General features: G+C 34.4%; 1 long non-coding RNA gene across 6 annotated transcripts in view; it reads right to left on the reverse strand.

Moving 5' to 3' along the window:
- The window catches only part of LOC140693325 (uncharacterized), a 62,840-nt gene that overhangs the window by 29,794 nt on the left and 10,727 nt on the right, over nucleotides 1-22,319 (reverse strand). For 3 of the 6 annotated variants that reach the window (XR_012069046.1, XR_012069047.1, XR_012069048.1), the window contains exon 3: nucleotides 21,863-22,021. This is a non-coding gene — a long non-coding RNA (uncharacterized lncRNA). Of the gene's footprint in view, nucleotides 1-14,660; nucleotides 16,164-18,957; nucleotides 19,544-19,600; nucleotides 22,022-22,319 lie in introns of those variants that run through there. The other 3 variants (XR_012069049.1, XR_012069050.1, XR_012069045.1) reach the window with 3 other exon arrangements.

The raw sequence follows: 22,319 nt of genomic DNA on the forward strand, positions 1-22,319 counted from the left end.
TTTAAAATGTCTTAAAACATTTTGTTTTTACACAGATTACAGGAGTAAGAGAAGATGAATTTTAATCAACTCTTGATATTTTTTTCCTGGTTGATGTGATATAATTAAATGTGAGAAAAAAAAAGGTAAATTCTAAAAGGAGACTCTGCCTTGGTGGTTTTCTATGGAGGAAACTCAAGCAGGAGAAAGTTTAATTTAAAAATATAAATTACTGTTCTTTATAATACATTCTAAGTTGTCATTGTTTTGAATGTCTTCCTTTCCAGACAGGTGTGTTATTCTGGGAGGTCATCAGGACACCTGGCTATTTGGAGGTATTGACCCAACCAGTGGAGTTGCTGGTTTGTAAGAAGTTGTCTAGAATTTTGGAAAACTGATTAGTAGAGGTAAATAATGTTTCCTTGGCAAGTGATGACAGAAAGTGACTCAGTGAATTTTCCTTTGTTTTTAGGCAGGTGTACCTAACCATGTATGTTAACAATGATTACAGGCTGAAGACCAAGAAGAACTACCATGTTTGCCAGCTGGGATGCAGAAGAATTTGGACTTCTGGGTTCCACAAATGGGCTGAGGTAACTAAGATGGAAAACTTCTTATTTTCTTGGTCAACATGTATCTCAGGGTAATCAGATGTGTTCCATTACCTGATATGGTTTTAATTTGTATAAATACTCAAGAAAATTTAAGAAATAGAGTTTGTTTTTGCTTTTACATCAGTTTGGCAAAACAGAACAACCTCTTAATTACTGGGCAAAAGCCAATTTTTTCATTATTGCTAAAATATTTTAGTTTCTATTTGTATTTGTTTTGTGATAAGTAAGTAAAATCTGTAAGCTCAGAAAATAGTCAAACCTAGGAAGCTGCTTCTGACAGGTGAATTAGCTTATCGAAAAGCTGATATAGATCCTTGGCATTAATTTTCAAATTTTTACAGTTTCCTTGGATTTCTTCTGTCTAGGAAAACAACATGCTCTTTTAAGATGACTATACTCTGAGTATAGTCTCTCCCTTATGGATTCCATACTAAATTGTAACCATAGGTGTATTTTACCATTTACAAAAGTGCCTGATTGGGGAGTATAATACAATGATTTTGTAAATTGAATTACTCTAATATTTTAAGGATTTATTTTTAATTCAATTATGATTAATTTTCATTTGTCACTGGCTCTTAATGCTTTATTTTAAAGTGTCTCTCATAGGCTCCCTTCTTTCATCTTCTTCCCTTAGGCTCTCTGTCCAGTAACTCTGAGCTCTTACATGTTCAAGGTAGGCTTGTGTATTTTTTTTAAAGGCAGGTGCACCAAAAATCACTGTCCTTTGACCATCCACTGTTTTGTTCATCATTTATGAGTCCAAATTTTATAGAATTGATTTAAAGAATGTCATATCTTTCTTGCCATTGTGTCTGGTTTTTAAAATACTTTCCTTCTGAATCATTTCCTCATACTTTAAAATAATAATATGAATCAAATAAGTATGGGGATAAAATCACAGTTACTTGTATCACATTTGATTCCATTTATATTGCAAAGTCTTATGTTGGTGTTACGAACTTGCATCTCATAATACACTTATTTAGATGAATCAGATCTTATTCATTAAGGTCATTTACTTTTAGAAATATGTAATTTCTTGTGAATACATGTATACAGAAATACATGTGTCTTTCTATAATCTAAGCAGCTTAAAATATAGGTAAAATAATCCAAGATATAAGATAATATGCCTTGTATTAAATTCATGTGAGTTAAAAGACAACTTGAATATTATTTCCCATTTTCTACTAGCTTCTTGATCATATTCAGCAGTACATTTACTTTCTTTACATATAGTTAAGGAATCTTCTTTATTTCTACTGTAACTCTGTCATAATGGAAACTCTCAGCAGAATCAGCTGTCATCTATCCTGTGTGCAGAGGCGAGAATCCTCATTTGTGGGATGACCACTCACAGCTTTAAATGTTTTTACTGTAACTGTTCTTATAAGGTAGCAAGCTAGAGAGAGAGAAAGAGAAGAAAAGAGTTCTCTCCTCATATTCCCATCTGTGTGTGATGACGTTAGTCTTCCTCTGTTGTATTTTTCTAGAATGTGTGTGCATGTGTGCGTGAGAGAGAAATGTCTTGTCTTTGTCCTAATAGCTACTCTTCTCTCCCTCTAGTTGTTTCTCTATCCTCTCCTTTTTTCTTTTTTCTTTTTTTCTTCATCAGTATCTTCTTCTTCAAAAAATTCTGGATGAATCAAATTTCCAGCTTCCTCACTTTTAATATGGTAAAGTTACTTGGATCCCCAACATCAAGGGATCTCATACTTTAATGTATGTAAGGATTGCCAAGGACACCTTTTAAAAATACAGATTTCCAGGCCTTTGAGCAGTTCTTATCTAGTAGATACAGGGTGAGGTTGAGCATCTCCAAGCCTTCCCCCTTCATATTATGGTGCAGGGGTTCAGGGACAGTTTTCCTCTGCATCTCCCTGCTGTTGCTATGAACAGTGGCTACAGCATCACTAATATTTTCTTTCTTGTTTTAATTGCATTAATATTGTTAACCAGTTAATAGCATTTTCTTAAAATTATGGTCAGAGGCATAGGCATTTGATTTATAATGGTATCTGCAGACCACTCTTTTATTGAATTAATTTGTTTTGTTTCTATTTCCACAATTGTAAATGATGTGAGTTAAGTGACCACTTTACTTCAACTACAGGAGAATGTGAAAACACTCCAGGAGAGAGGGGTTGCATAAATCAATGCAAACTTGTCCACAGAAGGTAAATTTTATTTCAGATTGTCATTAAATAGTATACCAGCATTTAAATCTATCAACTCCAACTCATAAACTAAGATTATCCTCTTTCTATGAGATGCCTCAATAATACCTCCATTTTTCCATTTTACCAGAGAGAAAATTATTATGAATCATAACTAAGCTATTGATCTTGACTTCTTTATTATGTGTAACATTTGCCTATCTTGGATTACTACTTAAAACTTTAGTACTTTTCACATTCTTCCTGTGGAGCTATTTTTAAGTTGGGCTAAAATATTTCATACAGAAATACTTCCTATATGTATTGGAATGACTCTGAAATAAGCACCCACTACAGACTTCCTTTTAACCCTGACATGTGGCATGTGCATCTGTAGGCTTTCATCGTATTACAGTTATTTCTAGGTAAGTGTCACAGGACACATGTTAGTTACTGACATACTCTAATGTCTTGATGTTGAATTGAATGAATGAATAAAAACATGAACATTATGGCCTTACCACTTCCTTTGCCAAAGACCCCTAGGTACTGCTGCCGTAATGAGCAATGACCCTTACTTTTACTGCAGGAGCTGCAGCCTTAGCAGCAGAGTCCGCCTCTGCAGTCTCCTATCCCGAGTGTGTGCTGCAGCCTCTCTGGCTCCTGAAGTTATTTCCATCTTTGTGTTTTAGTTTTACCCAGACTGTCTGTCTGTCTGTCTATGTATCTATCTATTTATCTATGTATATATTCTAAAATTTTATTTATTTGTTTTTACTGAAGTATATTTGACTTGTAAAATTAGTTTCAGGTGTACAGCAAAGTTATTATATATATACATATACATTGTTTTTAGAATCTTTTTCATTATAGGTTATTATAAGATATTGAATGTAATTCCCTGTGCTATACAGTAGGTCCTTGTTGTTTATCTGTTTTATATGTAATAGTGTATATATGTTAATCCCAAACTCCTAATATATCATATATCTCTCCCCTTCCCCCTTTCCCCTTGGGTAACCATAGTTTCTTTTCTATGTCTGTGAGTCTATTTCTGGTTTGTAAATAAGTTCATTTGTATTTTTTTTTTAACATTCCACATATAAGTGATATAATTTGATATTTGCCTTTCTTTGTCTGACATATTTCATTTAATATGATTACTCTCTAGGGTCCACCCTATTTTTTATTCTCCAGGAATGATGCCTTCATTTTGAAGTCTGTTATATCATGTTTATAATTAGAAAATAAAGTTAGAATTAAATATAGGTTTGAAGTCCATTTGGAGGTATTAAAATACTCTCTTATGTAATTTGCAGGCAATTATATTCTCAGAGTGGACTGTACACCACTTCTTTTCCAGTTGGTATATAAACTGACAAAAGAGGTATGTAAATAGATCTGTCATAATGTTTTCTGATGAGTAGATAAATCAATAACTTTTGTTTTCTAAATCACTGATATTTAAACTGGTGACAGACATAGCTGATTTGTATAAATAACAAATCAGAACGAGCTTTAATACACTACTTATGTGACATAACTATGAGAACAGTAGTGCTAGTCTCTGTTCGAATAATAGTTCCTAGTAATTATATACATTTGTTATAATGTGCAGGGTCTATTGTTTAATGGGGCAGAGTCTCTTTGATATAACAGAAAGAATACTGAGCTGGGATGGGGAAGCCTTGGCTGTGAAGATTGCCTTGGCTATTCATTCATTCATTCATTCATTCATTCAGCAAGTATTTATTGTGTGGTTACTATGTATCAGGACCTATGAAATGAAGTCTAGCAGCAACAGTGATAAAAGGACAAGGTTACTGAATCCAAATACTTTGTCATCTAGAGAGGCCACAGACCTGTAAATGAGGACTCATACTTCACTTGAATAGTGGATACTACATACAGTGGAGGACAATTATGGAAGAGAGAAGCTAAGACCCTGGGGTAGCTGGTGAAGTTGGGAAGCATTAGAAGGTGTTTACAGAAGGATTAGTGGTTAGGCTGTAAAATGGAAGGATGTGACAGTCGGGAGAAGGTTTTTCCTCAGAGGACACAGGACCTAATAAAGATGTGGATGTGTGAAAGAACATATTTCCTGACCTCTGGGTAATGCAATATGACCTAAATGTAAGGTGTTGGTGAAAAAACTGGTAAGAAATGGGGCCTGACACATAGGCCTAAATGTTCATAAATCTGGTGATGGAGAAATTAAAGAATCTTTAACAAGGTTGTACATTATCATATTTATTCATTAGAAAGATTATTCTGTATCAGTGCAGTGAATAGGTTAAGCTGTAGTAAGTCTAAAAGCAAAATGGAAGTAATTCCACAAGCTTATTTAGCAAACAGGAATTTATAACTACTAGTTATTGATGTAAAAATTACTCTGAAAACTCTAATGCACTCTGAATCTCTAAAAATTATGTAATCTACTCATTGAGTATATGTGTGCTTCATTTAAATAACCCCCATTATAGAATTTAACTGTAGAAAAGTTTCTTTCAAGTATGTATCACTTAGATGACAGTGGGAAGTAGATGTCACATCTCTGTGGGTTCTGTTTCCCAGTCGCCCTTCGTCTTGCCCTGTCCTTTTCACTATTAGTGTCTTTAACATCTCATCCTCCCAAGTGAGCATCCTCCCATGCCCATCACAACTCCCACCATGCTGGAAAGCTTAGGTCCTTGATCCTTTTATTGAAATGTCCCATAAAAACATCTTATCTAAAAGCATGCTGTAAAGACAGTCCCTGTTGGAGAATCCTTCTCAGGAGATACATTTACACTCTGTCCTATGGAGGAGGCTCCTGCCTTTATAGGAGGGGTAGTAAGAATTTTAGGGCCAAGAAGAAGCTTAGGTCTATCCCCTTTGTACCTTTATTCAATAAGTATTAAATGTGTAAGTGGTTACCATAGTGACAGGATGAATCAAACCTAGATTCTGCTTTTAGGGTGTTAACTGTGTAGCCAGGGGAGACTATGATAAAGAATTTTCAAATCCAAGATAGAGATTAAAATCACCAAAGTGAATACAGATAAAAGCGGTGTGGGAAGCCAGAAAGAAATGTCTCAATTTATCATTTTACACGTTGGAATTAAACAGCCTGCTTAATAGGAAATTGCAAAAATTTTTCCCATTTTAAAGGCTCTTTTATGTTAATTTGAATTTAATTTTCATGCCACTTTAGATATAATGTATTTGTCTTTCAGAGTTTTTGTTTTAGGTTTTTTTTAACAGTTTAACTGGGAAATTTAAATGTATCTTTAGAAGTTACATTATCAGGATGAAGTAACTGTCCAGAAGAGAAGAGTGAAATTTTATAATCTTGTTTGATTTGATTGTCAGTGGAGGAATCAGACATCATTCATCTGGAGAAATGCTATTGGTTGCTGAAGGTTCAATCGCGAACTGGATGATTTGATTTAGAGACATTTGGCCCATTGGTTTCACCACCAATTCGTCCATCTCTGAGTGAAGGTGGGAATCCTTCTATTTTCTACAAATGTTCTTCGCTAAACACGTGAGCCCTGTTCTACCTTTGGAGCCTTGCGTATGTCGGTTTACCTTTCTGCACCTGAATATTCTCATATATAAACTCAATTTGACCAAGACAGTTGTTATGAAACTGCTCCAGTGTGGTGCCTCAGCGTCTGGTGCAGGGGTCAGGGTAATGGACATTGAATAGGCAAAGCTCTAGCTTCCACACATGACCCCACCTCTTCCTCAGCTGAGGAGTCTCTACTGTATTTCTTTTATATAGAAGAAGTTTCCACTGCTGTATCCTTCCCCCACCCTTAAAAAATTAGGAAACCACTGGACTTGACCATCTCTAAGGTCCCCACTTAGCTCTGATCTTTTCACTGCTATATATATATGTTTTTCAAATGAGGTTTACAAAGAGTAGTTGTGGGTGATAATCACAAAAACTGTATTTGAAATCTGAAAGCTTGGGTTCTGCTTCTGATTCAGACCTTTTTTAAAAAACCTATTATTTTTAGCAAGTCAGTTAACTACTTCTTAGCTTCAATTTTCTGCTGTTTGAGGGCACAGAATTAGATTCTTGAAATAATCTGTATTCTTCAGATTTCTAGTGTGTTTTAGAAATACTTGTTAGGGGAGCTAGAACAGACAGGGCTTCTTCAGAAGTGCAGTTGTGTTTTTACCTTTTTAGAATTGGAGATTGAGAAATCATTTCATTTGAAAACAAAATGATTCCATTTATTTTTTATGAAAAATTTAAAAACCACAGGATTAGATTATAAATTGCCCTTTATTTGTGAAATTTAATATATTTATACAGATTAAGTGGTACAATGAAGACTGCAGTACAGAATTTCTTTCTCTTATAGTGTGTTTTCTTTGCTTCATGAAGGAGCTGTATGAAGCTTGTTAATAACACAGTATATGTTTGATAAAGTTCAACTTTTCTTCTTTTTTCCTTTTTCTTCTTAATCTTTCCAAATTAGGATAATTGTGGTCTCTGACTTTTTTCCAGGTAAAATTTTAAAACATATTTTTTTCTTTTTTAAATACTACAATCATTTTTGACTTTTGGAACTAATATAAGATAGAGACAGGTAGGCAGACAAAACCAAACACTGAATGGTAGTATTTTCTTCAAGGAAGTTAAATTTTGGTTATAATTATTGCCAGGAAAAACAAAAAAAAAAACTTCATAAGACAGTGGAAACTACTGTTAACTTAAAAATTAAGTCAGTTTATGGGAGTCATGCCTCCTTTCATAAGCATGCCATTATTAACAGGAGCTTTGTTGGCTGTGATTTATTGTGTGTTTTCCTATTTTACAGGTTTATTTAATGCCTTTGGTGAAAATCATGACAGCCTCATAGATTTTAAGGAGATATTCTGTGGGTTAATAGCCTGTTGCAGAGGGCCTCTGGCTGAAAGACGGAAATGTAAGTGTGTTAAACATCACAAAATTTGGAAACTATACAGGAAAAAAAATTAGCATTCATTCATGTAAAAAACCATTTGATTAAGGCTTGAATTTTCATCACTTTGACAAATAGCAGTCTCTTCCTGAGGTTTTACTGAGGTCAGTGTGAAGATTCAATCATCTATTCTTTTTTACTGTGGAGTAATTTAGGATCTTTGTTATTAATAATGGTTGATTTTCCAGATGAATGTATAATTCATGATAAATGAACGTCAGTCATGATGTGTTTGAAAATGTTAAGCATATAGAAAATATTTTTTAGTAGTCTATATAGAAAATTTGTCTTGCTTAACTTGAATTCCAGCTTATTTTCTATCACTTGTGTGTACTGATATTTTATTAGCAAAATTAAACTTATGATAAAACATTTTTATTAAATACTAAAATTGTCTTTTAAACCTAGCTAAAATGTTATAGTGTAATTTATAAGCATATTACAGTAATAAATCTTAACCGTATTTGGGAAAATGCAGCAGTTTACATTTAATTGGAACCTAATTCTTATATATTCACTAGGATCATTATTTCTGTATCTTTCTAAAATAGAACTTCACAAATACTGCATATTTTGGGTATGATACTTAATATTTTGATATTCTTTAGTGATGTTGTACTGTGATGCACTCAGTTAATTTAATAGTATAATTATTACAGGAGTGTTTGAAGTAGATAATTATTTAATCTTAAAAATTTAGATTTCTTTTTTCTTCCCTGGTAGTATACAATTACTCTAACCTGGCTTTGTGATAGATTATTTGTTCACATTAAAGTTCTGATATTAAAGAGGCTGAAGTCTTTGTTTCTCAGTTGAGGTTAATTATTGCCTTAATTTTTTTTTTATTTATTTTTTCCAGTGTACTAGTGGAAGCTGACCAACTAGACTAACTAGTAATTTTGCTGATATTGATGTTAACTAGCAAAGTGCTGATATTTTGGATTCTTAGCTTGTTGTATATAAACTTCATTGAAGATTTGAAATGGTTCTTTGGCAAAAATATTGGGTGCATGTTAACTACATTGGAGAGCCTCTTTATAGAGTCATCCCTCATTATCTGCTGAGGATTGGTTCTGAGACCCCCTCAGATACCAAATCCATGGATGCTCAAGTCCTTATGTAAAGTGACATAGTATTTGCATATAACATATGCACATCCTCCTGTATACTTTAAATCATCTGTAGGTTACTTATAATACCTAATACAATGTAATTAATTGTAAATATAATGTAAATGATATGTAAATAGTTGTCAGTGCATAGCAAATTCAAGTTTTGCTTTTGAGAAGTTTCTGGGAAAATTTTTTTTTTTTTGATCTGTGGTTGTTTGTAACAGGTACAGAGGGCTAACTGTACCAGCTTTTTGTTGATTCTTAAAGTAGATGGAATATTTTCAGCATTATAAGAATCAACTCTGATCAGTTTTAAATATTATAAATTAATTTAAAGGCTTGAATTACCTTCCTAAAATCTGTGAGATATTGTAGAGTAACTTGCCCCTTCTTTTTCAGTTTGCAAGAAATTTAACTTTAGATTTAGGTGAAGGATAGTGTTCTCTAACCTGGCTAATGACATAAGGAGAGAGACTTGGGAAGTGTATAGGACTTCCTACAAGTTCAAAGGACTTTAATGACACAATCTCCTCCAAATAAGAACTTAATCCAGAATGTAGTTGTTTGAGGAACCAAGTAATTTTACTAGGGCAGCTTCTAATAAAATGCATTATACGTCAGAATATAAAAGTGATTTTCCTCTGTATGAGTCTTTTCTTTAGTTTGCTTCAAGGTATTTGACGTTGACGGTGATGGAGTTCTTTCTAAGGTTGAACTGAGAGACACGTGGTTGCACATTTAGAGGTCTGGATGGACAACAGCACCGATGATATCCTGGTAAAGTCTGATTGTATACATTTTCTTGCATCTAAACTTTCAACAGGAACATAGAGTGAAGAATTTTTCAAAAGAGGTTGAGAAAAAGATTTCTTACTACTTCTAGTTGCTATATTATGCTACTCAAAATATTCATAGCCAAAGATGCAAAATTGGGAAGAGAATTTGCCTTAGAAAATTTAATAAACTAAATGTATTATGTTAAAAAAATGAAACCACAGGAAAATTCTCATAAATTTTTAAGGCAAACAAGCAATCTATTTCTGGTAATTAAAAAATATATATATACTTGACCAAAAATATTTTATAGTTCGGCTACTGGTGAATAAAAATAATAACCTGCTGTTTCCTAACTACTAATTTGGGTGTCTGTTTTTAAAGGAATTACATGTGGATCTATCCAACATTGTAGAAGACACATTGAATGTGCATGACACCACAAAGGTGAGTCTAGCAGAGACTAATTTATTCTTTTCTAAAAATATGTTATATTCTGAATTGGCATATATACCTTACATATACATACTTGAATCTTTTCTACATCATCCCTGCTAAATGCTTATTTGGACCTGTGGTTACAATGCCTCCAAGTTGTCGCAAAGGAAAGCCCATTCCATCTTTAAACAACTCCATTAAGTGTTATTTACATAAAAACATTTACTATATTTTATAAGCTAGCCACTTAATAAAAATTAAGTAGACACAGCCCTTGCAGTCTGTAGTTTATAATCTTTACTTCTCCCGTTTTAATACATTATGGTAAGAATAATTAAACTGTAAATTAGTATGTATTTATGCATGATTGTGCATGTGTGTAGAAGAATTTGTTAATCTGTAATTTGCTCACAAAATCACTCAACTTGGAAAGCAAGCTTCGTATTATAAAAATTACCTTACTCAATTCAGATTCTGCCAAAGGTATGTTTTTAGGTAACCCTACAACTACAGATGCTGAAATATTAATCTTTCCCCAAATCACATTTAAACTGAAATCATAAGAAATTTTTACTGTTGGCTTTGCAGCTATCAGTGACTGTCTAGAAGTGGTCAGACTTTGTTTTCATCCAGTGGTCTTAGTGTCAGGAAGAGCTCCTTTTATTGCTTACCATTTAAATAAGAGTTGGAAAACTCCCAAGTGGAGCTTTTCTAGTGCCATATGACAGCAATCAGAACATGCAGGAATAATCTTGAAGGTTTGATTTGTAACATTGTTTTTACCTGGCTCTTTACTGCCCCCTCTTGATGTTAGAAAATACTCTATTGCAGAATACCTTGGTTAGTAGGGCAAAAGGAAATGAAATGAAGCCCAACCACTTGAGGCTATGAAAGATTCTGTAAGATTTTATGTTTTAAAGAGTTTGAGTGTTAACTCTGCTATCCTTTTAGAATATTGATAATGTGCTACTCATAAAGCACTATTTTGATGATAAAATGATTTCCTCTGTCTTTGGGCCAGCAAGCAAGTTCTAGGAGGAGTTATTTAAAAACCCTGTTTCAACAATGTGAATCCCAGTCTTGTACATCTATTTTGTTTTAATGAAAGACAAAAAATATATAAATAGTCCAGTCATACAGAACACAAATAAACTATATATGGAAACATTTTTGTTCTACTAATACAAAAAATACAGTTTAATCAAATTTACAGTATTCTTTATGTGTATTAAAGAAATGGGGTGTTTTATAGTGATGCCCAATGATAAAGTTTTATGAAAGTAATACACATACATTTCTGGAAATATTGCAAATTGCTGCATTTTGGGTGGCAGTATGACTTTAAAATAGTTAATGACATGAATACTTCTGTACTTTTTTACTTGTAATATCAGTCCTAAGAATTTGTCCTTTCAAAGACCATCATTTTTTATGTATGAAATATGTCAAAGTGAAGAGTTACTGTGTGAGGGTACTAAATTGCAGATAATATTTAAGATTTTTTTCCCCTTAGTTTTGATGTTACTTGTTTTTAAATGACAGGGGATAAAATACCCACAGGAGTCTGAATCTTGGAAGCAGAGCTTGAGAGTCTTCAAAGCCGTGTAATTTAAACCTGTGAATTTCTGTAATCTAACTCAGTATAGGCAGTGAACCTATTGAACAGTTGAGTTTAAAAATAAGTCTCAGAAATTGTTTTAAAATGGCAAGTTTTATTTCTTTTATAATAATCACTTTGTATCTTTTAAAACAACAGGTGGTCAAGAATAACAAGACAGAAACCCCAGAGTTGGAATTATTTCCTCAGTATCTTCTCTTCCTGTGACAGCAGCCTGCCGCTTGGACACAGCAGTCTAACATCTGGATGAATATGGGTATGATGTTCCTGAGAATGTTTCCTCAACATTTACCAAGAGGTAACTTAAGAATGCAGCAAGGATATCATGTGTTTTCTTTAAAAAATATAAAACAAAAGCCTCAAATTCTGGTGCTCAAAATCTGCTGCCACTGTACTAGTAACATATTTCCATCTATTTTCATATGGAATCAATAAATCACTGTGGGGCTTAGATCTGTGGGCATGCACAAGACTAGATGGGATAGAGGCAAAATCTCAGCAGCCCACTGAGAATGGTCCCGTTTTGGTTTGTGAACATACAAAGATAATGAGTAGAAGTAAATTATACATACTTTGTTTCCTTGAGAACAAGCCATTATAAGTTATGTGCTTGACCTAAATTACAGTCTGCCAGTCAATGACTACTCATCTCCACTCTGATTTCTAAGAAGTAGTTTCCTGGGCAGTATCCTCTTTTTTTTTTTTTTAAGCAAAACATGATATATTCCTCATGCTAGGTCCAAGGTGCCTTTAAAAAGACAGATAATACAAAACAAAGAATATATTTTTGAAAATGACACATTTCCTCTGAAAAACATCACACCTATCAAAATGACATATAAATAAGTTCTCATTTTAATGTATTACATGCAAAAATCTCCCTTTTGTTTCTCTGAAGTTAAATTTTATTGATGGCAGGACTTGCTCAATGCTTTTGCCTTGCAAATATTTGAAGTAGTTTTGAGGTCATCCATTTACACAAAAACTTCATCTTACTAGTGCCAGAATGTCATTATAACATAATAGTATGCAAGAACTACCTATGGACCCAAACCACCCCTGTAAGTGGAATCCTTCCTTTGAAATTTAATAGGGTTTGTTTTATGTCTTAAAGGTTATGTTCAGATATTATATGGAGACTCTTTACACTGTTTGGTAAGAGTTACAGGAGAGCAGTAGACTTGGCCTAGCTAAATTTTGTTTTCAGTGAACACATCAAAATCACAGAACAGAGAAGTAAGAATCTCTAAGAAACACTCTTGATTTAATTTTCCATTGAATAATAGCTTTACATTGCTTTCATGTACCCATAGCACATATCTTTTAAAATTCTCTTTGAAAGGTAACATGAGAGGCAAGATGTGTTGTTGCACTTTCAGTTAAGTATCCTTTGTAACTCTTGCTGAGCCTAAATTTTTGCTGCTTCTGTAAATTCCACTAGATTTGTTGGTGCTATTCAGATGTGCAAAATTATGTATAATAAGTGGCTGCCTGCTTAATGAGCGATGCTACAAAAACTGTCTTAGAATTCAAATACATTTCTTATGTGGCTTAGGACAATAGAAATTGGACACTACACTTGCAAATGCTTCTGAATCCTAGAACTGGGTCATTACTATGTTACTGACTTCAAAGATCATCCTGCTCACTGCACAACAGGCCAGTAAATCAGGAGATGAGTTGTTGGGGCAAGAAATAGCGATTTTATTTGGAAAGCCAGCAGACTGAGATGGCAGACTAAGGTTTTGCAGAATCATCCTGCTCCAGTCAGAATATAGGCTCCTTTTATACAAAAAAAAAAAAAAAAGGAGGGGGTATGGTTGGTTGTTGCAAACTTCTTGCTGTTGCGTTTTGTTCTCCATAATGTAGTTTTCATCTTTCTCATTACTCTTATTTATCAACTGTTTACTAGGCTGTTTTATTCCTTTTGAAGTGACAGGTATACAAACCTTGCCACAGTTACATTGACTTAAACATAGCCTTTTCAACCGACAAGGCTGCAAAAGTCATTGTTAGATGATTTTTCAGCCAGTTTTCAGTGAGTTAATTCTTTTTGGAAGCTCTGAAAAAGCAGATGATGCCAATACTTCATTTTTATTTTTTAGTAGGTGAAGACTCAAAGCACATTTAATGGGAGGAAAAAAGCTAAGTCACCATTAAATAGGTGGGAAATTATCTAGAGTGTATAATTGTACCCTAGATGTGTTATATTGATATGTTACATGTGCTTTTGTTTTGGGTTGCTCAGTAAACTATAACCTTCCATAGGTAGAGATGACCATTTTAAGCTACAGCTTTTGTCTCTAGATGTTGGCTGAAACCAAGGTTTAGCAGATTTTCTTAGCAACCTACTTTTGCTTTCCATAATCTGTTGTCATTTCTTCTCCCTTCTCTTTTGAAGGATGTGGTTAGACTTTATATATTCTTCCTTTAGTCTTTACTCATTCCCCATGTTGCAACTCTTTGTTTCCACCTTGAGCCCTTTGAGAGCTCAAGGTCATCTGCTGTCCTTTTATTGGGTGAGCAGGCCATGATTCCCCCAACACACACTACCTTTTAATAGGGCTTTTTTTTTTTTTTTTTTTGTCATGGGAAGCCTTTTGGCTTCATTTTAAAGGTCTATTTGGCCTTTAGAGTCTATGCCAACTTCAAATTTTAGTTAAAATTTCCTGTGTTACCTGTGTTAATTGTACCAGTGTGCCAGGTAATTGGGCCACTTAATGAGAGTGATGGGATTAATAATTCAAAGACAGTTTAAGAAAGCAGATCAGGTAAATCCAATTATCTATCTGAAATTCAAGTCCAGTCCCATTTTAGCTCCCCCATTCTTACACTGAGTTGTGGTTTTGCTGTTGAGTGTGACCCAGCTGAGGGCAGCCAGGACACCAATGCCCACTGACATTTGCCACTTTTCAGGGGATCCAAATACTGCCTTTTGTTTTTGGGCCGTTGTTTCATTGTTCTCCCTTTCAAAGTCTCACTCTTAAGACAATTGAGCCGCTTACCTTCATTCTAAAGTTTTTAAAGTCTCTTTATAAAACTATTAAACCTGTAATTCTCATTTCCCATCATTATTTACTTAAGTGGCCTGGCCTCCATTACTGAGAGGGGTGCTGTCATACTCACATCTGCCCTTTTCATTATGTGGTCACTGTGACAATTGGAAATGTCCCCTCTCCAAGTGCACTGTCAACGCAGGTCTTAGCCTGTACAGGCTGCATTAGTCAAATGCAGACCATCAAGGAAAGTCTTGAATATCTGTCTCAGAGGCTGTGCATCATAGAGGAGGGCATGCACCTGTGGCTTACAGCAGTGAGGTGAGAGGACCTCAGGGTTCTGAAAAGACCTGAGTGTCAAAGCCATGTTTCATGTGTCTGGGGTTTTTGTCTTCAGTAATTATGCTGAAAGCCATATCTAGGATCTCAGTGGAAACTTAAACTTTTAAAGTACTGTATGCACAGTTAGATATTTGTCACCTGAAATTTATTATAAAGTAACAGCAAATATCTTTTTTCAATAGAGTTTATTTTGGATTTATTTTAAAATAACATACACATGTTAAAAAAAAATTTAAGCAATGCAAAAGTATATAGTGAAAATTCTGCCTTCCCATCTTTTGACCCCTATCTTCCATTCTCTTCAGAGGTAGTGCTGTCAGTTGCTTATATTCTTTCTGACACATGCAGTAGGTTTTCATTGCATTGTGAATTTGGATTATACATAGTTTTAACCAATTCTCTAGTCCCTAGTTCTTTCTCTCCTGTACCCTCCTTTGGTCACCGTAGAGAGGCAGTGTAGTGTCGTGAGTTAAGAGCGCAGCTCCTGGAGCCATGCTGCCAAGAATCAAATCCTGGCTCTGACATCTGTTAGTTGAATAACCAAAGGCAAGTCACTTAACTCTCTTGTCACAGTTTTCTTATGAGTAAATGAGAAAAATAATAGTTTCTCCCTTAGGGTCATTTTAAGATTTAAATGAATTAACTTTGTGAGTGCCTTAGACAGGGTGAGCATCAACAAAAATGTATAATTCTATTTGACATTTGGTTTTAATTTTCAGTTCCTAGTAAGCAGTCAAGTTCCATCTTGATCACAAGCACACTTACTGAATTTCATACTACATACTAAAACAATTTTTCTGTAAGCTCTTCAGAAAAATCTAAATCTCAATGAATGTTGGTTTGATACGTGTTAAGTCTTTTCTGATCTCCCCATAATCCTACATAACTGTTTTAGAGACATAAAGTTTGTTTACAAAGTATACATATTCTTTCCATCATTTTACCATCAGAATTACAAGTATTTCTGAATAACAATAATATGCTAAATATGTCACATGAGTTATATAACTACAAGGATATTTTTAGTTGTCATTCATTTTTATATCTGCATTTGTTTCAAGATTAGTAGTTAAATTAACAAACCATTTCCTCCTCCATATACAGAATTGCCTCACTCTTTTGAATGATGCGGATCATAGATTGGAATATCTGAAAATCCAGGATGAGCAGCACCTGGTAATTGAAGGTACAATTGAAGGGGAAGAATTTAAAGGTTTAGTTACTCACTGATAATCCATTTTATAATTTTTCCAATTATTATTAGAACATTATATTCTTCATGGTAGTGAAAACCATGAAACCTTTATGTGATCCTATTGTAATACTATTTAAATTGCTTGAAAAGATAAATATGTCTACATTGATTGGCTGGCAATGGTGGGAACAGGAGTTAAAGACAGGTGAATTCATTTATAAATTCACAAAGCTTTTTAAAAATTTCAAGCTGCCTCTAAGTTAAAGAGACTAGCAAGGAGGGTATAGCTCAGTGATAGAGCACATGCACACACACCCGTACCCCTAACCTTCCCCCACAAAAAATAAGGAGAGTAAATTTGTTGCATAGTTAATGGTGCAGGCTTTCATTAATCAACACTGATCACTCACCAACAGAACTTAACTTGTATAAGCACAGATTTACACACTGGCATGCACATGTCACTAAAAACCTGGTGTGTCTTTTCTTATCAACATTCATGAAGTACTGCTAACAGCCTTTGTATTAAAATGAATAATTACTCTGGCATGTGTCACAAGGTAAGAAAAAATTGTAATAGTTCTAATGTACTAAATTTAAGAGCTTTAATTAGTCCTATAGATGGTTGAGTATAAATTTTTAAAATATTTTCAAAAAAATTTAATGGAGGTACTAGGGGTTGAACCCAGGACCTGCATGCTAAGCATGCGCTCTACCACTGAGCTGTACCCTCCATCATTTAAGTATTTTACTTAAGGTATGTAACTGATGTATTAGCTTACTAATTAATTCTTATCAATGACTATAAAGTCTCCAGTATAAACAATTGAAATGGTTTCAGAGTCAGTTACTAAAATTAACTTGTTTTTTTCTCTAGTTTCTGGTTTAGAAATAAGAACTTTGTTTTTAAAAGTAATTGAGTGGATGTGATTTGAATGGATAAGAAATTAACACTTTGCTATCTCTGTCTTTCCAGTTTGAAATAAAGATATGAGTTGGCCTGATGAAATGTCCTCTATAGCAAACAGTAGTAAAATAGATAGACACAAGTGTAAGTCTCCAGTGTATTCTTCTTAAAGAAATTATCTTAAAGTCATTCTTTTATTTTTTTTTTTCCTTTTCTCACTATTGAGGTGTTAACAACTTGTGGCTTTCTGGATCAAATGTGATTAGGCCTCCTCTTTTCTTTTTCCTGAAGCATCAAATTTCTTTTTAACCTTGCAACAAAATAAGTATACATTTTTTTAAAGATACAATACTAGAAGAGAATTGTTTGAATTTTACAAAACTGTTATAACAGCTAGAATCATTGCTGCTGCTTGATTACAAATAAGCATAGATATTATGATTGCCAATGATGCTCCATGAAAAACATCTACTTTAGCCTTGCAAGACCAGATAGAGAAATGTTAGCTCCATTTAGCTGATTGGAAGAGTTATAAAAATCATTGCACTGAATACAGCTAACTGGTTTAAAACATTTAGCTACAAGTAGCATCAGTTCTCATATTGTTTGTTCCAGTTCTGAAAGAAAAGGGAGCCAAGGGTCTGAGTAACCTGGGAAACACATGCTTCATGGATTCAAGCATCCAGTGTATTAGTTCATACAGCCACTGACACAGTATTTTCTCTCAGGGAGATGTCTTTATGAACTCAACAGGTAATTTTCTTGAGTCATTGACTTCTCAACTGTTGCAACTTTGTTATAAACCCAATATTACCTAAATCTCCTCTTTCTTCACCCTGGGAGAGAAAAGTCTTAATCTTATTGGCTCTATTTAGCATGAAGTAAGGACCAAGAGTTACTACTCTCATTTTGAAAAGATATTTTGATGTGAGAAAACAGATGCTAGGTATTTTTCTGCCCATGTGATTGTAATTTAAAAATCTTTGGCAACAAATTTTCTTCTCAAACTTCTAGGACAAATCCCATTGGTATGAAGGGGCATATGGCTAAATGCTATGGGGATTTAATACAGGATCTTTGGAGTGGAACTCAAAAGAATGTCACCCCATGAAAGCTTCAGATGAGCATGTTAAAGTAATATAAAGGTATTTAAATCCTAGATGGTTAAGTAATTATTTTTCTCTACATGTTTTTTATAGTTCACTTTTTAGTTTTAATGTTTTTGGGTCCTTCACAAGGCATAAACTGGATGCCAGATAATTTTACTTGTTCACATATATGCAAAATACTGCTACAGATGTAGTGGGTAGGAAAAGATCAAAAGTACAGTCTAAATTTAGAATGCCATTGACTTTACTAATTTGTCAAGTGTCTTGTATATACAGGAAACCTTCCTTTCTTAGTCCTTCACTATTACAGTGTTCTAACTGTAAGGTAGACCTCTGAGTCTAATTAATGATTCTCAATCCATTTTCAACATTACTAAGATAATTTTATATATAGGGTAAAATGTAGCAGAAAGAAAGAATGTAATTAATGGATAGAAATTTGACATCAGTATCATATATGGTGACTTTTAGTGAAATTAGCATTATTCTTTATCTTTAAAAGCAAGACAAAAGCTTTTTAGGTCAAAAATTAATAATCATAATAGGTTAAAATTGGTTACTTACAACTTACCAGCCACTATTCTAATTACTTTATGTGTATTAACTAATTTAATCTTCTAAATGACCCTATAATATAAAGTAGTGTTATTATCTTCACCATGTGGCTCAGGAAGCAGGCTTTTAGCAGTTTAAATAGCTTGTCCAAAGCTGCAAGCTAGTATAAGTCCTCACAGGTAAACACAAGGCTATCTTGCCTCTAATAATAAAAGTTAGGATGCAACAAGACCAGAAAAGCTAACTGTAAAAGAAATACTATAAGGGAATCTTTCGGTGTGAGAAAATGCTATTTTAATATTTCTGTCTTAAGTAGCATCTGTGTACCTAAAGAATTGTTTGCTCACATGGTACTAAACTGGAACCCAGTATTGGCCATGATAATTTTTAGGGGGAGAAGAGGGGTCATCTGAGATTAAGATTAGAAAGATTTCATGATTATCCAAAATATGTTTGCTGAAATAGACACAGACTAAATACTATACTATTTACCTTCTTCTAATGCTCGGATTGAATTATGGGCATGTTCATTCTAAATTTTATAGATACATAGATATATACATATATAGAGAGAGATATAGAGATAGCAAGTAATGAGTTTGATTCCTCTTATATTTATAATGGACCATAGCAACATATGCTCCCCGATTTAATGGGTTCCAGCAACAGGACTCCCAGGAACTTCTGGCTTTTCTCTTGGGTGGTCTTCATGAAGATCTCATCTGAGTGCATGAGAAACCATACGTGGAGCTGAAGGGCAGTGATGGCCAACCAGACTGGGGTGTAGCTGCAGAGGTTTGTCAGTATGGAAGAAAAGTTAATTGTTTTCTGGGAAAAAGGCCATTTATGGTCAGTAGTAATCAGGTTTCTGGATGGTAAACAACAGGGAAGGATAACTGATGACCTGCAGCTTGCTGGGATGTAGTGTTGGCTGTTCACATGGAGCAGATATCTGCATGCACATTCAGTACATTCCAAGTTCTAAGTAAGTGACCTTATCATTTACAAACTTGGTTTGTAAAACTCTCTGTAATGCATCCATTTTACAAAGAACATACTTTATTCACATGATGTAAAAATATAGTATGACCAATTTTATTAGAAACAATATGAAATTTTATAAACAGTTTATACGCAATATTGGCAAAGTAAGCTGACAACCCATATCATTAGATTTCATCCTTTTCAAGGAAGGGATGAAAATTGTCACAAAGAACCACTTCAAAAATGTAATTTTTCTCTCATTGTATTTTAACTTTGTAGTTTTTATTAAAAAACCTTTATGTCAGGAAAATACAAACTCCTTAGGAGTTACTATTACTTTTCTTGTACATCTTCTGAGGAGCTGGGCAGGCTACTTTGTTCCTGACTGTGAAATGTTAATTAAATGCCAGTTTGAAATGTTCCATGGAAAACCATGGCCAAAACTTAGCAATATGTCTTGTCTTTATATATTTTTAAAAAATCATAATTTTCTTCCATCTTGTCTAGTTAAAATCTTATTATGAGGACAGACCAGTAACCTAGATCTCTCTTGCTGTCCTGCCTCCTATTTCTAGTAATAAACTAGGAAACCCAGGCACTATGTAAAAGCTCAGGCCCATCAGAAATGTATGACACATTAATACACTTTCCCCCTTCTTCCTGCAGTGTTTATTGCCTTGGATGATGAAACAGTCACCTGTCAGGTGCCTCTGTGTGAAGATCTGAGATGTCTGCTGTCTGGTCCTGATCATCCTTATGCTGCCAACAATCCAAGATCTAAGTATTTTCTTGCCTGGGGAGCTGAGGCATTCACTTCCGGTCAGCATTACTAGGAGGTGGCAGGCTGTGATAACTTGATAATTGGGGTTTGTAATGATTCTCGGACAAGGAAGAATGACATGGTGGTTGACTTGGAGGGAATTTTTCTCCTTTTTTGTATCAAAGAGATCAGTGTTGTCTCTTTACCTCCTCCCCACCATTACCTCAGTATTTACCTCAATATGTCAAAAGGCCTCTCAGCCACATAGGGGTGCTCCTAGATTATGAAGGTGGTGTGGTGAGCTTTGTCAGTGTGGCCAGCAGTTCCCTCATTTGTAGTTTTCTCATGCTCCTCATCTCCTCTGAAGCCTTTTCTTTGCTCGAGACACCCATGATCAGGGGCAAGTGAGAAATCTGACCACAGGCATCAGGAATGTCAATGACTGAGATCACTAAGTTAGTGCCTGCCTGATTTTCTTTAACTTCACCTTCCTTTGTGAAATGTATTGATTTTAAAGGGTTGATATGTTATTGTTTAAATTCCATTCTCTTTAAATAAAAATAATATCTCTTGAAACACTGTGTGATCTTTATTCTATGTCTTGGTATTTCACTTGATTTTGAGGGAGGCTGGAGGTAACAGAAGACCTGGGTGTGCTTCCCCAGCTTAATAGGTTAAGGCAAGAGCACAGGTTTCTTCTCAAGAGCAGACTTGGAATTCTCTTCTCCTTGTTGTGCATCTTATAAATTATGTTCCTTCATCAAGTCTCAGTTTTAAAATCTCCTTCATGGTATTATTGTTAACCTCTGGACTAAATGAGTCCATCTTGTTGTAGGGACTCAGCACATCTTACACATCTCTTTTTTAAAACTCAGAGCCTACTATTGGCCTTTCCATGTAGTTGACTTATTAGAAGAAGGTTTATGTCTACATTATGTACAGATATATTCCAAAGAAATAGCAAAGACCTGCCTGCTGGAAATATATCTTGAGTAAATTAACACATGTACCAGGTCATGAATAAAAACATGCTGTATCACTGTTAAAAAGCTCGTTAAATGTAAGTGTAATCAGATGGGAAAAGGGGGGATACTATAACAGAAATGTGAATTAGGCCACTGCCATGTGATCCCCATCTACCTACGATCCGGCAACATCTCTTCTGGGTATTTGAGAAACCACCACCAACTACGAAAGGTACATGCACCCTAATGTTCACTGCAGTATGATTTCCTGTGCCCCTTTATCCGAAGTTAGGTGGGTATTTTTCCCTGTCCTGTGTTGCAGAGATATGTATTGAAGAACTCTGTGCAGAAATTGCTGGACAAAGCTACCTATGTTCATAAGATTAAATTCACATACTTCTTCAGGTGTGTGGGCTAATTCTCCCCAGGCAGTAGGCAAGAAAGGCCAGGACCTCTGAAAGGCGGACATAGAGCAGACTTGAGAAGAAAAGCAATACCAGCCATGGGGATTCAGAGACGCAGGTCCGAATCAGGCTTCCACACATCACCACGCCACCTGCAACAAAATCATCAGTTTACTTGGGTTTTTTTGCAAAAGTACAATTAGAAGTGTATTTTTTAAATTGTATTTCCATTACATAAATACAACATGTAACCTTGTTCCATATTAGTATATATAGAGAATGTCTTTTAAGCCTCTACTAAATATTGCAATGTATGCATGTAACAGTTTCCTTGACCATTCAATTATTGACAGACTATTTTTAGTAAGATTTTAATCTTATTTAAGAATACTTTTAGATTTATAGAACAGTTGCAAAGATAGTACCAAAAGGATATACTATTCACCAAGT

This window comes from Vicugna pacos, unplaced genomic scaffold (assembly GCF_048564905.1).
Source record: "Vicugna pacos unplaced genomic scaffold, VicPac4 scaffold_19, whole genome shotgun sequence".
Lineage (NCBI taxonomy): Eukaryota > Metazoa > Chordata > Mammalia > Artiodactyla > Camelidae > Vicugna > Vicugna pacos.